Here is a 17,903-nt window from a genome sequence, read left to right as displayed (position 1 = left end):
TAAAGGTCAGTATCGATAGTAAGGGGTCAGTATCGATACTAAAAAGCTTAGTATCGGTACCCTCGTCCTGAATTAGACGAGAGACCCAATTTGATCCAAGGGTTTGGGAAATGGTCTAAGACCATCAGAACTTTTCTAATAAAAATACAAGTGAAAACAACAAATTGATCCAACAAAAGCTAAGAATCTTATGAAATTAGATATCATAAAACTAGTATTTGTATGACACTAAAGAAATAGTAAGAACACCTAAGTTACTCTAGTAGTATAATGAATGTCTTGTATGATTAGAATATCAAGATATATCTCTGGTAGTGCCAAGGCACTTTAGTTGTTGGTTTTGCGTAGATGCCTAAGTACTCTTAAAGAGTAAGTTGGTTGGGTGTATGTTTTCAAAGTAGTTTCAAATCTTACCCAAGATACCCAAGGGTATGATAAGTAGGCAGAGGGGTATACATTCCGAGATGCAGAACCATCTGATGACACCACAATATCTACCTTAGTTTTGTATGTTAGTGTTCTTGTATGTTTATGCCTCTTCTTGTTACTATGCTCATGATGTGAATGCATGTAGTATAATATAATTATTTGTGTGGCACTAAGTATATGATCTCAACGTTCAGAATATGTTTCCATGTGCTTGTTTTTAGGAGATATCTTGAGGAGCTTATCATCGGTTCATGATTCTAAACTTGTTGAGGCGTCAAGGAACATTCTTTTTAGAGGGTATGTATTATTCATGGACCTTTATGTATTAAGTCGTAACTTTATTTGGATTTAAATACTATGATGTTAATTTGGGATATATCTGGGAGCTTCTTGTTTTGTAAACTTCGATACTTATGATTTCATTTATGTTTATAAATTAATGGTATTTTATTCATGAATGAAAAGTTGTTTTAAAAGGAAATTTTTTGGGATAACCACTTTAGTAGTCCCGTGTGATACTTTAAATCCTTCAATCTTTGGGTCGGATCAGATTAAGGTCTTATATTTAGTTGTATCATAGCATCAGGTTCAGTAGTTTTTAGGACCAACGGGCTAGAGTCAATAAAAGTTTATATGTGCACATGCATCTGGTGTGTTAAGAGTATTTAAATGTCTAGAATGACGGTAATAATCTCTCTTCCTTTTTTAAATTTCAGAAAAACCTATGTCTTATAATTTTGGCCCCAATTAGAATGGTAAGGAATAGAGTCGTACCTCTTTAGCTGACGACATCATCAACAGTTTGTTTCAGCTTCTGAGTAGTATGAGATCCAAAAAGATGCGGGGGTCAATGAGGTGACCTTCTTTAGTGATCTGACCATAGTACTTAGGTAGATTGTTTGGGTTATCCCCATGGTGCCAGATGTACCACCTACCCACTAGCACTCTTTTCCCGCCTATCGTATCATCACAAACGTCCCTGGTAATGATGCTTCATTTTATAAAACCACAAACTTCTTTGATTCTGGGAAGATGACATCATAATAGTGAACCAATGGCTTAGGATCTACATGCTCTGTCAGTTACATCTTACCCTTGAGGGTAAGCTTGAGTGTGTCATTACATTGTTAAAGGGTGATACCATAGATTGGTGGGTGGGGATGTGAGAGTTGGAAATGGAGCCAAAGAGATCGATGTGGGAGTATTTCTTATATGAGTTTCATAAAAAAATATATCATGAAGGCTCACACAAATGACTTGAGGGATCGACTCCTATACTTGGTTTAGGATAATCGATCATTATATGCGTACGAGTGTGAATTCCTCCACTTGATTAGATATGCACCGAATCTGGTATCGAATGAGGACCATCACTTTCAATGATTTAGATAGGGTTTAAACCTTGAATTATCACACATTTAGTAGTCGACCCTTTCAATATCTTTAACGAGCTAACCTATTAGGCAAAGACGATTGAGAGGGTCCAAAATCTGATGATTAGGTAGTTGAGTTTATCTATATGATATACTTGAAAAGCTTCAAAGCCAAAAAGGGCTCTGTAGATGCCAGACAAGAGGGTCATAGATTCTCAAGGATCATGGAAGTCCCTAGTAGGCTAGTCTAGGAGGTCAAGGCAGAGTTCATACCATAGGGGTAGGTATGAGCCCTATAGAAGGCCTTTGATGTCAGTATTTACATTGGGTGATAGTGATTCAGTGAGGATCTTTACTTACTCGATCTATGCACACTATGAGAGGAGGCACCCTAGAATGTGCCAGCATGGGTCGAGGGGTTGTTTCAATTGTTTCTCCTTGGACTACTTCATCAAGGAGTACACAGAGGCTCAAAGTAAAGCTCATGCATCGACTAAAAGATCCACACCATCTATTCAGCGAGGCTAGGGTTCCTTGAAAGGCGGCAACACTGTGTCCAGATAACATAGTAGAGGGATACCTAGATTAGTGGTCGGGCTTGAACTAAGAGTGGCTTCTAAACAATACACAGTGAGAGCCCAAGAGGAGTGAGATATTGTAGATGTAATCTCAGGTATATTTATAGTGTTTTCCATTCCATTTACCACTTTAGTGTATATCTAGGATCCAAACACTCTTATATTTGTTATGACATTAGCTGCAAAAGAAACATCCCAACAGAAAACTTAGAGTTAGGAGGTCTGAGTATAAAACCCCTCAAGATTAGATGTCCTAGTTGACAAGGTTCACCGGCGTTGCCTAATAGCGATCAAAAGTTAAGTTTTCATAGTTGACCTTATGGAGTCACTGTTTCAAGAGTTTAACATGATCTTGGGTATGGCCTGGTTATCCAAGAACGACTCCAGTTTGAGGTGTAAATCTAAATAACTCAAGCTTAAAAGAGTTGATGTTACCAAAATAGTAATGATCAATGAGAGGTCGGGATGTTTTTCAAAGCTTGTTTTAGTCATAAGGGCTCAGAGAATAATCGATCGGGGTTGTGAAGCCTTCTTGGCTCATATGATCAATACCAAAATTTTAGCTCCCATACTTAGGGACATTCATACTATACCAGATTTCGCTAATGTATTCCCAGATGAGTTGTCAAGGCTACCACCCGGCCGAGAGTTAGAGTTTGACATTGGAGTATGTCAGGTTCATCTTTGGTTTCCATTATTCCCTACCATATAATACTGGAGGAGCTAAAATATTTGAATAACCAAATCCAAGAGTTTCTAGAAAAAGGTTTCCTTTAACCGAGCATATCTCTGTGGGGGAGTAGCATTCTTGTTTGTTAATAAGAAAGATAGGTCGATGAGGTTGTGATTCGACTATAGGTAGTTGAACAAGTAAGGTGTTAAGAACGTTATCCAATTCCTAGGATCGATGATCTCTTTGACCAGCATAGAGGAGCATGTGTGTTCTCTAAGATTGACCTGAGATCGAGATACGATCAACTGAAAGTCAAAGATGTCAATCCAACAAAGATAATATTTAGGGCGAGGTATGGTCACTATGAATTCCTAGTGATGCCATTTAGACTCACCAACACCCCGACAATATTCATGGACTTGATGAATCGATTCTTACACCCATATCTCGACCAATTTGTGATGGTGTTAATAGATTATATTCCCGTGTATTCGCACTCAGAGGAAGATCATGACCAAAACCTCTGTATAGTACTACAAACATTGTGAGAGTCACAATTATTTGCCAAGATTGGGAAGTATGAATTTTGGTTGTTAGAGGTTTTCTTCTTGGTTCATGTTGTGCAGTAGACGATATCAGAATATACCCTAAGAAGATTTAGGCAGTTCTAGATTGTGAATCATCAAAGAGTATAACAAAAGTATATAGTTTCTTGGGTCTTATTGGGTACTATCATCGGTTCGTTAAGGGCGACAATAGCTACTCCCTTGAACAAATTGCTTAAAAAAAGTTCCCTTCATTTCTAATAAGAAGCGATAAAAGAACTTTGATCATTTGATTATTATCTTAACTCAAGACCCAGTTTTGACTTAGTTAAAGCTGGGTAAGAAGTTCACTATGTTTAGTGACACATCGTTAAATAGACTAAGATGTGTTCTAATGTAAGAAGAAAAAGTTGTAGCGTACTCGTCCTGATAACTCAAGCCTCATGAGCGTAATTACCCTACCCATGATATAGAGCTTTCCGCATTGGTATTTGCCCTAAAGATTTGGAGGCACTACTTGTTCGGGGAAATGTGTCACATCTTCAAAGACTATAAGAGTCTTAAGTACCTACTCACAAAGAAAGACTTAAACTTAAGGCAACGCAGATGTGTTGATTTATTAAAGGACTACAATTGCATGACCTATTACCACCTAGGAAAATTAAATGTGCAGCAGTTGCCTTGAGTAGAAAGTCAATATCATAATTGCGAGCTTTATTGACGCGCTTGATTTTGTCTAGTGATAGTGGTTTGTTAGAAGAGCTACGAGTTGAACGTGAGCTAGTAAGCGAGGTCAAAAGGTTTTAAAGTTCAGATGACCATTTAAAGACCCGAGTTGAGTGAGTCTGCCAAAAAGGGGCATTGGGTTTTAAGTTGTGGGACAGTGATGTGTTGTTCTTTAAGGGTCAAATGTGAGTACCTGAAAATGAATAGTTATGTAGTAAAATTCTTTATAAAGCATATTGCAATTTGTTCTTAGTTCATCCAAGTATTAACAAGATGTACCAAGAGCTCTGAAAGTTGTATTGGGGACCATGTGTTAAAAAATGTATCTAAATTTTTCTTTAGGTGTTTAGCATGTCAACAAGTCAAAGCAGAACATCATGTTTTTTCAGGCTTACTGTAGCTCGTACAGATTCCATGTGGAAGTGAGATAGAGTAAGTATGGACTTTTTGACCAAGTTACCAATTACTAGAAAAAGGCACAACGCAGTGTGAGGGGTGGTAGATCTTTTGATTAATACAACTCATTTCCTTTCAGTTTGGATGGATTATACCTTAAAGAGGTTATCTTAGTTGTACATCTATGAGATAGTGAGGTTGCATGGAGTACCGAATTTGATCATATCCGATAGAGGCCCTCGTTTTACTTTTTGGTTTTGAAAAGTGCTTCATGAATCCTTAGGCACCAAATTACACTTTAGCATCTCTTTCCATCCTAAAAAAGAAGAGCAGTCTAAGCGTGTCATTCAAATCTTAAAGGATATGATTAGGTGCACCATCATATACCTTGAGGATAGTTGGGAGGACAACTTACCACTAATAGAGTTTGATTACAACAACAACTACCAGTCTAGTATTCATATGGCTCCTTATGAAGCTTTATATGGACGCAAGAGCTTAGTGAAGGGAAAATAGTGGGTCCTAATTTGATTAGAGAAACTAAAGAGAAGGTTCAGTTGATTCAGGGTCATATGAGATAAGCTTTTAATAGGCAAAGATTGTTTATGAACTTAAAATGAAAGAATATCAAGTTTGTAGTAGGTGATAGGGTGTTCCTCAAGGTATCTCCATGGAAGAAGGTCATTCGGTTTAGAAAAAATGAAAGTTAACTCCGTGTTTCATAGGATCTTATAAGGTACTTAAGAGGGTTGTACCAATAGCTTACCGATTAGCTTTACCGCCAGAGTTGGAGCACATTAACAATGTGTTTCACGTGTCCATGTTTAGGAGGTATTGTTCGAACCTTTCGCACGTCATACTCTTAGAGCATATTGAGATGAGTAAGGACATGTCTTATGAAGAAGAGTTAATAGGAATTTTTGTGAGGGATGTTAATGAACTAAGGAATAAGAGGATCTCACTAGTAAAAGTCATGTGGAGGAACCATGGTGTTGAGGAAGCAACATGGGAAACTGAGGAGAATATGCATCTCCATTACCCATATCTGTTCTATATAGGTAAATTTTAAGGATGAAATTTCTAATTAGTAGGGGCAGTTGTAATGTCCCAAATCCAAGTTAGTAGTTTTGGGCTAAACTAAAAGTGTTTTGGATAAACCCACTAACCTTGTAGGAATCCTTGGTGTAAGCATGATTTAGGTTGGGCTTGTTTGAGCTCAATTAGAGATAAAAAAATATATTTTTGATTTGAGACAAAAGTTAGAGGGGCTAAGAAGGTGATTTGCACATTCTTATTTTGAAAGTATGAATCTAAATAATTGTGAATGAGGTCATGCTGAAACCATCTCTTTTTCCTTACATTTCTTTGTCATCTTCTTCATTCAAACTTCATTTCTTCTCCCTAGTGGCTTGAGAAAATATGGAAGCTTTGTTGGTTTACCTCTCTAATCTAGATATGCAAAGGTAAGAAATAAAATCATCATCCTTAGAGCATCTATTTAAGCCCACAAAATAAAGGTTTGGCTATGGTATCCATAAGTAGGGGTTTTAGTGGGCTTTAGAAACCATGTTTACCTAACTCATTTTTGGGGGATTTGAGCCTTAGAAAACCTTTTTAACATATTTCTAAGCTTTCAAGCAAGTTAGTATAACTCATGTATTTGATCATTGTCTAGTGCAAGAAGTTAATAAGGATATTCAATCCTTTGCTCTAACCAACTGAGCTACTTGAACTACTTTCCTAAAGTTTGTTTACTTCATCGAATAATGCCCTACCTTACCACTTTACTTGTAAGGGAGCCCCTTACTAATATGTTAGGCTTTTTTTCGCTTGTTTATCAAGTTTTTGATCAACTCTTTCAATAGGGAAGCCATCGAAGGCTTTCCACAAATTGAGATTTGGTCGTTTAAGGATCGAATTGTATCTGAAGAATAGAAGAATAAGAAAAAGTAATAAAAGAGGCACATAGACCAATCAATTGTATAAGTCGTATTCTTTGAATTTGAAATGAAAAGATGAGTGGCTCTAAAACCAAGGAAAATGAGAAACTAGTACTTGGTTGAACCTTGAGAGTTTCCAGCATCTTAGGATTCAAGATAACACATTTCAAACTCATCTGTACCACTTGTGGATCACTAGATGCTTTTGGTTAGCTTGTATGAGTTTATGAAGCATCTAAGTGCATCCATGGTAAATTCTAGTTTATGATGTTATATAATATGAAATTGATCTATTATGAACCCTTTAATCTTATGTAGCACTTAAATAATGTTTAAGGATATTTGGGGGACTTATGGGTGAAGTTAGATGTCATTTACGTGCTAAAACATAGCATTTCTGAGCTTGGGTATCGGTATTGGATAAGCAGTACTGATATTGTTCTTCAGATAACCAAAAACAAAGGGTTTTACTAGTGTAGTGTTGATACCCTATTCATAAGGTATCGATACTAAGAGTGGGGTATTAGTACCATTTTTAAATTACAGAATCCAGTAACTAGTTTTGGCAATGATACTCAGGGAGTATCGATACTATACCAAACAAAAGTATAGATACCTTAAGTAAGGGTATCGAAATTGATTTCGATTTCCCAAAACATCGAACCCAATTTCGGCATTGATACCTAATATGGTATCGGTACCCTAGTAGAGAAATATCAATAGTCTAAATAGGAGTATCGATACTACAAGGCTTTCTCAGTTTCATGTAGCCAGATTTGGTATCGATATTGTAGGGCTTAGTATTGATACCACTATTCTGAATTGGATAAGAAACTCAATTTGATCCAAGGTTTTGGGAAGGGGTCTAGGACCACCACAACTTCTCTAATAAGAATACATGTGAGAACAACAAATGAATATAGCAAAAGCTAAGAATCTTATAAAATAAGATGTCATAAAACTAGCCTTTGTATGACGCTTGAGAAAAAGTAAAGACACCAGAGTTACTTTAGTCGTATGAAGATCTTCTTGTACGATTATAATATATGAATATATCTTAGTTAGTGTTAAAGAACTCCATTTTCTGAATGAGCGCAGATGTCCAAAGTATTCTTAAAGAGTAAGTTGGTTGGTGTATATTTTCGATGCAGTTCCGGATCTCACCCCGAAAACCTAAGGGTTTCATAGGTAGGCTATAGGGGTTTACGTCCCGAGATACATAACCATCTAACCAGTCCATGATGCCTACCTCAGCTTTGTATGCTACTGTTCTTGTATGTTTATGCATATGTTTGCTTGCATGCTCATGTAGTGAATGCACATAGAATAGTATAGCTATTTGTGTGGAATTGAATTTGTGAGCTCAGTGTTCAGAATTTTTTTTCGTTCACAGGTTCTTAGGAGATATCTCGAGGAACTTATCGTCAATCCATGATTCTATATTTGTCAAGGCACCAAAGTACATATTGAGTCTTTTTAGAAGGCATGTGCTATTCATAGACTTTCATGTATTGAGCCGTAACTCTAATTGGATTTAATATTATGATGTTCATTTGGGATGTATTTGGGAGCTCCCCGCTTTGTAAACTTGGATAGTTATGATTTCATTTATGTTTTTGAATTAATAGTCTTTTTTTAAGAATGCAAAGTTGTTTTAAAATAATTTTTTTTTTGAATTAGCCACATTGGTTATCCCGTGTGAAGCTTTAAACCTTCAATCGTTAGGTCAGATCATATTAGGGTGTTACAACAAGTGATTGATAAAACTTGTAGGGTGTCTACGCCTAGACTCTGGCGATGTGAAGGCTTGTAAACTAATCTGATCCAGATGACCCGCAGCTAAGCCCAACTATTAGCCAACCCGATGCAAGTCACAGACCTAGCTTACAACTGGCCTACTCATTCCAATTAGCAGAAGACCCAAATGCTTAAACTATCCAACCCACTTGACCCGTCAAGCATAGAGAAGAGTACCTGATATTGAACTCAAATTGCTCCATTGACTGCATGTTTCTGTACAGCTGGGGATAATTTCATTCAAGTCTATCCTATTTTTAAGTTATTTTTAATGAGTCATTTTCACATTTTTTTTTACATTTTTAACCCATTTAACTTTTCTTTTACATATTGATCATTCAACATGCATATATTTTAGTTTGATAGATTTATTTATTTATTATTATTTTATTTTTTTCTTTTTATAGTATCATTGTCATAAGACATGTATCTTAATGGAATATTCTATTATTTATATATTATTATTTATTATTATTATATCATTTTGATTCATATAAATTTAATTATTTATTATCATGTATAAATAGTATTTACCATTGTCTGCCAATTTATTTGGTGGAATACACTTACCAGCCATAAAGTTTCCTTTGTTAATTGGGATTCAATATGTCAGCCAATGGATAGAGTAGGCCTTGATTTTCATTGGTCTATTATCATAATTTTTATTTTATAATGAAAGTGGGCTACGCCTTAGTTACAAAGCAAGATTCCCTTCGGATCACTCTTCTCCGAGAAAACTATAAAGTTAGAGAGTTGTGCCCTATTTCATCCACTAACCTAAATGTTCTTCCTCATGGCATGCCCTCTCCCCCTTTTGGGATGACTTGCGGCCACAACATTGTCTGCACAATGCGAAATGGGTGTACCATCCACTTCTGGGTAGACAATTAGGTCCCAAATATCAAACTTTTGCGCACCATGCTTTTAACGCTGATTTGGTTAATGAAGACACTAGCATACTTGACTTTGCCATTACTAAAGGGCAATTGAATATCAAAGTTTTGTCCTCCCTTCTGCCCCACACTATTATTCATCACATTATTACCATAAAGCCTCTTGATGTTAGCGATGCAGATGATCTGTGTATGGAAATGGTGTGCCCTTGAACTTTTCTCTACTGTCTCTGCTTATAAATCCCTAGTCAAGCCTCTTCGAAGATTAAAAAGTTCCTTGTGGCCTTCGGTTTGGAGCTTTTAAATCCCAAAAAGAATCCACTTATTTATATGGACAACTCTTCAAAATAAACTTATGATGAATATGGAACATCTAAAGTGTTGCCTTGCAAGTGATCTTTCATGCCTCGATTGCAGTACACATGAATAAACCATCCTCTACGCGCTCTGTTATTTTCCTTCAACCAAGGAAATATGGTTACGTATCTTGCCTCAGTAACTTCTCATGGATTTCTTCAATCATGATCTTTCTCGTTGGTTTCATCTCAATACAAGTTACCACATTGCAAATCTCTTAGCATCTTATCTTCTCCCCCATGGTTTGACAAATCTGAAAAAACCGTAACGATCTTGTATTTAACGACCATCACCCCCTCCCGAATCAACTCTTTGTCGAGGTACTTTTTGGAGTCAACACTTTTCTGGCTATATTGATCGCGCTCCCTCTCCCCTAGTCGAACACAATCTCTTATACAATGGAATAAACCTCTTGTTTGTTGGGTTTGCCTTGATGTTGATGTTGCTATTCCCGTCCCTATTAGACCTCTATTGGAGGTGTTTTTCGTGATGTTGAGGGCAATTGGTTGCATGAACTTCATAAATCCATTGGTATTACAAATGATTTGCAAGCTAAGCTATGGAGTCTACTTGTTGGCCTTCAATTTGCAAAGTCTCTTGGTTTTAAATTTTTGCATGTTCAATCGAATTCCTTCATTACCGTCAAGCTCATTCCTATTGTCTGAGACATCCATCAGATTCTTCAAGATTGTTAGTTGACGACATCGTTGTTGTGAAATAAAACGAGTACGAGTAATTTCCCTATAACCATATTAGTGAGAATGCGAAATAAAAGCGGAAAAATAATACCCGAAATTGATAACGGAGTTCAGCCAATTATGCCTTCGTCTCCGGACTGCTGCAGATCTTTTACTGAAGAGAGAAAATTTACAGGTGTTTACAAAACACTCACTAATCACAAGAAAACTCTCTAGTATTTGGAGAAAGAAATGATTTGGAATGAATTTTGAAGTTGAATGGGTTAGGGTATTTATAGTTGAAGCTTAAAGGTTAATCTTGTAAATACCCTAAAGTACAATAACTCAATATGGTAATTATCTCTTTGCCAATTTCAACAATATTGGCTGCCCACATTGAATTCAAAATTGTCGTCCAATTTGAAATTCAGCTGGCCATCTAGAATGCCAGCAATAATTGTCAACTTTCAACAATCTCCCACTTGAAGACTGATTTTAATCTGTCTTCCTACCTCGATCAATGCATCAGCTTTTCTAGTCTTATTACTCTAGCATGCCAACTGAAGCTGAACACAACTTTAGTTTTTCCGTGGTCACTGTCTTTGTCAACATGTCTGCCGAATTTTGAGCTCTACTAATCTTTTCAAGTTTCAAAATCCCATCTTCTAGAAGAGTTCGGATAAAATGATATCGCAATTGTATGTGCTTCATCCTGGAATGAAAAGACGGATTCTTCGCTAAATGGATGGAACTTTGACTGTCGCAATACAAGACATTGTTTTCTTGTTTCTTGGCTAACTCTTCCAAGAAACTTTGGAGCCAAACCATCTCCTTGATGGTTTCCGTAACAGTGACATATTCTACTTCAGTTGTGGAGAGAGCAACTATCTTATGTAGTTGAGAAACTCGAATCACTGCAATTTCTCCTAGAGTATAGACATACCATGTAGTGCTTCTTCTGATGTCAACATTTCCGGCTAAGTCAGCATCTACATAGCTTGTCAATATCGTATCTCCACATTTGAAACAAAGTATTTTGTTTGTGGTACCCCGCATATATCTGAGGATCTATTTGACTGCTTCCCAGTGTACCTTGCCCGGATTATTCATGTACCTGCTAACAGCTCCCACTGCATGAATAATATCTTGTCTAGTACAAACCGTGGCATACATCAGACTTCCAATTGCTAAGGCATATGGAACCTTCACCATGTGTGCATGTTCTTCCTCCGTCTTTGGTGATTGTTCTTTGGAGAGTCTAAAATGAACACCTAAAGGTGTACTTACTGGTTTAACATCTTGCATGTTGAACCTGGAGAGTACTTTGTTGATGTACTCAGCCTGTGATAACATCAAAGTCCCCGAATTTGTGTCTCTCTTGATCCTCATCCCAAGAATCTACTTTGCAGTGCCCAAATCTTTCATTGCAAACTGCTTCGACAATTTTTGCTTCAAGTTTATAATCTCTTGCATGTCTGAACCTGCAACAAGCATGTCATCAACATACAACAATAAAATAATGAAGTTGTTGTCGAACTTCTTGATATAGCAATAATGATCTACTTGGCATCTGGTAAAACCACTGCTACTCATGAAACTATCGAACTTCTTGTACCACTGTCTAGGAGCTTGTTTTAAACCATACAAGCTCTTCTTCAACCTACATACCAGGTTTTTCTTGTTTGCCTTTATGAAGCCTTCTGGCCGCTTCATATAGATTTCTTCCTCCAAATCACCATGAAGGAAAGATGTCTTCACATCTAACTGCTCAAGATGTAGATTCTCTGCAGCTACAATTTTCAACACCAGTCTGATTGTAGATAGTTTCACGACTGGAGAGAAAATTTCATTGTAGTCAATACCTTCTTTTGGCTGAAAACCTTTGACAACCAATCTTGCTTTGTAGCGTTTGCTCCTATCGTGCTCTTCTTTGATCCTGTAAATCCACTTGTTATATAGCGCTTTCTTGCTTGGTGGTAATTCAACTAATTCCCACGTCTGATTTGACATAAGCGAGTCCATCTCATCTTTCATAGAAGACTCCTACTTGATTGAATCCTCCACCTGTATTACTTTATCATAGCACTCTGGTTCACCATTATCAGTCATCAACAAGTAGTGTAAAGAAGGCGAATAACGTTGGGTTGGTTTAGGAATTCTATATGAGCGTCTTAGTTCTGGTGTGCCTGGTGTCGTATCCGGTTTTCATCCGGGCACGAATTTTTATACTCGGCGGGAAAAGTGATGTGAATAAATGGTTTTTAAAATGATTTGGGAGTCGCCATCGACCTTTTGGGTCAGGTAGGTCGAATACCTAAAAATCATCTTTTAAAAGAGTTTTTAAGAAAACATAGATTAAAAGATAAACTGATCTGCGTTTTAACCAAAAATTCATTCTTTTTAATAATAAAAAGGGATTCGTGGTCGGTTACGTTTAGGGAATGATTAGCACCCCTATAACGCCCAAAATTGGTACTTTTTAATTATAAATTGTCTCTATTATTAGAAATTAAAAAATTCAAAGATATATTTAATTTATAATCCTGTTATTTCAAATTTATTACTATAATTTTTAAGAAAATCTATTAATTTATATATAAAATATTTATTTATTTAGAAATATCAGAAAAGGACTTCTAGGTGCCTTAAGACAGCTCTTTGCTTCGATAAAAATAAATATTAAAAACATAATAATTTAAATAAAACTAAATTATAATTTTTATAATATTTAATTATTTAAAATACCAGAATAGGACATCCAGTTGTATTAAGACTGCTCTTTTCTTTGATATTGAAAATAAATAAACATTATTATTTAAACGAATATATGAGTAATATTTTAAAATATTAAATTAAACATATTGAAAAAGATAATAATAAAAATAAATTGTAATTAACTAATGACTAAAACAAATAAAATTAAAATAACAGGAAAAAATGTAAAATATTTAAATTAATGGACATAATTCAAATTATTAAAAAATAATTACTAATAGTGTAATAAATATCAATCTGAATTAAAATTTAAATTATAATAATAATAAGGGCTAAATAGAGTATTTTACCTTAAGATACATAACTAAAGTAATTTAACTCAAAATCAAAGATTTGATTTCAACAGGAAGCACACAATTAATATTGGAGTTTTCAACGTAAAAGCAGGGTAGGTTTTACTTTTCTATCAAAACAAAAAAGTTTTATTTTTATAATAGATAAAACAAAAACATCTTTTTTAGGTTTGAATTAGGGGGTCTTTTAATCAATTACTTGGTTTCAACTATACAGCTATTAATACGTGAATTAAGGGGCATATATATATATTAAATAATGACTAAAATTAAATAAAAATGAAATGAAATATAATAATTAAAGTATAATAATAGAAATAAAATAAATTTGTAATTAGATAATAATCAAATAAAATAATTAAAATTATAACAATAAATTTAAAAAAGTAAATAAACTTATGGTAAAAAAATACTAATATATCAGTAATTAGAATGTAAAATACCAAAATTAAAGGCTCTAATTCAAAATATTATGAAATTTATATAATATTAATGTAATTTAATTTTAATTATTAATCGGTGATTAAAATATAAATTATTAAAATCTGAGAGACTAAATCTGTTATTTACCATAAATATATATATTTACTGATAATGACTAAATTATAAATAAAATAAAATTAGAAGACCGAATTTAAAATTACAGAAATTTGATTTAAGTGACTAAAATGAAAGCTTACAAAGCTAAAGGCGTCGTGGAAATGGTTTGACCATTCCCAAAATTACGGATATACCCTTCCCCCAAAACGGCGTCGTTTAGGGGAGGGTATTTATACCCTTTATGGCCGGCCACAATGGCCATCTCTTCTCATTCATTCTTTCTTTTCTCTCTTTAGAAGAGAGAAAATATTTTCTCTCAACTCTCTCTTCAATTCCCTCACCGGAGGGAAGAGAGTTTCGGCCGACAGCCACGCTTTGGTGCCGACCACCACCGCCGGTCACCGTTCACGGTGGTCGAAAAATCCCATAATACACCAAAATAAAATCCTAACCACCCTAAAGCCGAAATCAAAGACCGTTTAGCCTAAAACCTCTTAACCCGGCCTAGATCTAAGCTTGTTACCTTCGGTATTTTGATTTTTTCAATGGCGTAGGGAGGCTTCGATGACATCAATCTCTTCGGTAAATCTTTTTCTCTTTCTTTTTCTTTTTATTTTGTGTATTTTGCGTTGTGGTTGTTGTGTTTTGGCTTACTTTCGGGTTGTTGTCGTGGTTTTCTCCGTTCTTGCTCGCTGGTCATTGGTCTTTGTCTCCTCTTTCTGTTTGTTTATCGTTGTTGTGGTCTCTTGTTCTCCGTTGCTCTCTGTCTCTTTTCTTGTTTGCAGGTGAGCCGAGACTTTATAGCTTCGATGAAGCTCTTGTCGGACCGGTCCCAGAGGGGTTTCTCGGTGAGTCACCATAGCTATGGTGGTGACTCACCATAGAGCTCGACGTGGGCGAATGTTATCATGGCAGCAGAACTTCTGGAGTCTTCTGTTGATGACGTCCTAGCAGCGGCGGTAGTTGGAACGTCGTTGTGGCTACAACAGAGGCAGCGACGTGGCCCTAGGGTAATGATACCCTAGGGTTTCCTGCTTGGGATCATCTGGACCGTTGGATCATAGCCAGATCCAACGGCTGTCATGCTGGCGGCTAACTGTTGAGATGAGAGAAACCCTAGAGTTTAGGGTTACTGTTGGATCTCTACTTGGGTCTGGAATTTGATAACTGGGCCTCCAGATTTATAAAACGGGCCTCCGGGTCTTGGGCTTATAATATTTAATAAATAATATATATTATTAATATTAATAACACTATTAATAATAATTTTAATTTTAATAATAATAATAAATTTAAATTTAAATTTAAAATGAAAAAATTGATGTCTACACCTGGTTCTTCTTGAACTGCTTCAGGACTGATCTGAACATCATTTCTAGAAATCTCCTCAAACTCAACAAATTCTTTTGTTTCAGCTTTGGTGTTGGAGCTACTTGATTCTATGGTTGACCTGTCTTTGTACATCACATCCTCATTAAAAATGACGTCTCTGCTTCTGATGATCTTTCAATTTTCGTAGTCCCAAAACCGATAACTGAACTCATCACCACCATAACCAATGAAGACACATTTTTTGGATTTGGCATCAAGTTTACTTCTTTCATCAGAATTTATGTGTACATAAGAAATACAACCAAACACTTTTAAGTGTGAAAGGTTTATTTCTTTCTTGCTCCAAACTTCCTCTGGTATTCCGTCATCCAAGGGAACTGAGCACCCACGGTTGATCAGGTAAGTTGCAGTGTTGATAGTTTCAGCCCATAGCAATTTGGGCAGGCCGGCATGTATCCTCATGCTTCTGGCACGTTCATTCAGAGTTCTGTTAATGAGCTCTGCTACGCCATTCTACTGCGGTGTCATGGGAACTGTTGTCTCCATCTTGATCCCATTGTTTACGCAAAAATCTCCGAATCTACTATTTCTGTACTCTCCTCCATTATCAGACCTCAACCGCTTAACTTTCAAACCGGTCTCATTTTCCACCATGGTCTTCCATTTTATGAATGTATCAAAGACTTTTGATTTCTTCTTCAGAAAAATAAACCCACATCTTCCTTGCAGAATCATCGATGAAGGTGACATAATATAGTGAGCCTGCAAGAGATGGAACTGCAGATGGTCCCCATACATCAGTATGAACCAACTCTAACTTTTCAGCCTTGGGTGTCTTGCCAATCTTTGCAAAACTGGCTTTCTTTTGTTTGCCAAAGATGCAATCCTCACATAGTCCGACATCTACATTCTTTAGATCCGGCAGTTTCCCTTTTGACAAAAATGTCTTTATCCCTTTCTCGCTCATATGGCCAAGCCTTTGGTGCCATAGGTTTGATTTTCCATCAGCATCTGCTACTGCAATGATATTCTCCAAGTTTGAGGTTATATAGAGAGTACCAGTCTTCTTACCACGAGCAACGACGAGTGCTCATTTGGTAATCTTCCATTCACAGCCTGAAAAGGTTATACTATATCCTTCTCCGTCAAACTGTCATACAGAAATCAAATTTCTTTTGAGGCCATGAATATGTCTCACTCCTTTCAGCTTCCAGGTGGTCTGGTTTGGCAACTTTAATCGAATGTCTCCTTTTTTGACGATCTTCAAGGTTTCATCATCAGATAGAAAACATTCCCAAAATCATCACTCACATAGTTCTCCATGATTTCTTTGCATGGGGTGGAGTGAAAAGATACCCCTGAATCCAAGATCCATGATTCAATCAGACTGTTGACGCTTAGAATCATGGCATCACCTATCTCCTCTATCATGTTGGCAGATTCCTGTCTGTCGGTATCTTTCTTCGGTGCTCGTCAATCTATTTTAAAGTGACCCTTCTTGCCACAATTACAATAGTTATAATCTTTCTTTCCCGTTTTTTACTTTCCCCTTATGGATTTGGATCTGTCATGATTTGAATTTCTTTATGAAGTTCTCCCTCTAGACTCCGTGTGCAAGGCTGAGGAGGTTGATGCTTCACCCGATTCTCTCCGTCGAATTTCTTCACTCAATATCATATCTTGAACATCGTCGAATTTCAATTTGATGTTTCTTGACGAGCTACTGACTGTTGTGACAGTAGCATTCTAACTGTCTGGTAGAGATGATAAGAGAATTAAAGCTCGAACTTCATCATCGAATTCAATTTCCACGAAACTCAACTGGGTTGTGATTGTGTTGAGTCCATTTAGGTGTTGAGCCACTGATGCCCCTTCCGCCATCTGCAAATTGAATAATCGCCTCACCAAATGAACTTTGTTTGAGGATGATGGCTTCTCATACATACTAGAGAGAGCCGCCATAAGACCCGTCGTGGTCTTTTCCTTTGCTATATTGAAAGCAACATTGCGGGATAACGTCATTTGGATAACTCCGAGGGCTTGTCTATCGAGAAGAGCCCATTCTTCATTCTTCATGCCCTCTCGTTGCTTTCCTGATAGAGGTTTATATAGATTTTTCTGATACAGAAAATCTTCAATCTGCATCTTTCAAAATCCAAAGTTCGCACCATCGAACTTCTCAATTTTCACATTCCCTTCGTCTGCAGCCATCGCTCCCACTCGAATCTGGCTTCGTTTGGATCGTTTCTAACAATTTCTATGAACCACCGTGTATTAGAACACCTCCACCAACAAATTCGTATGTCGACAAAATTTTTACTATTCACAAAATTCATTATTCACATGAATAGTAATGATTAGTAATCTCGCAGAAAAATTGGAAAAAAAATTCAACACCAAAAGCTCTGATACCAGTTGTTAGGAAATAAAACGAGTACAAGTAATTTCTTTATAACCAGATTAGTGAGAATGCGAAATAAAAGCAAAAAAATAATACCCAAAATTGATAACGGAGTTCAGCCAATTATGCATACGTCTCCGGGTATTGGGAGAAAGAAATGATTTGGAATGAATTTTGA

This window comes from Hibiscus syriacus, unplaced genomic scaffold (assembly GCF_006381635.1).
Source record: "Hibiscus syriacus cultivar Baekdansim isolate YM2019G1 unplaced genomic scaffold, ASM638163v2 tig00000329_pilon, whole genome shotgun sequence".
Taxonomy (NCBI): domain Eukaryota; kingdom Viridiplantae; phylum Streptophyta; class Magnoliopsida; order Malvales; family Malvaceae; genus Hibiscus; species Hibiscus syriacus.
The sequence above is the reverse complement of the archived record's forward strand: the minus strand, read 5'-3'. Positions refer to the sequence as shown.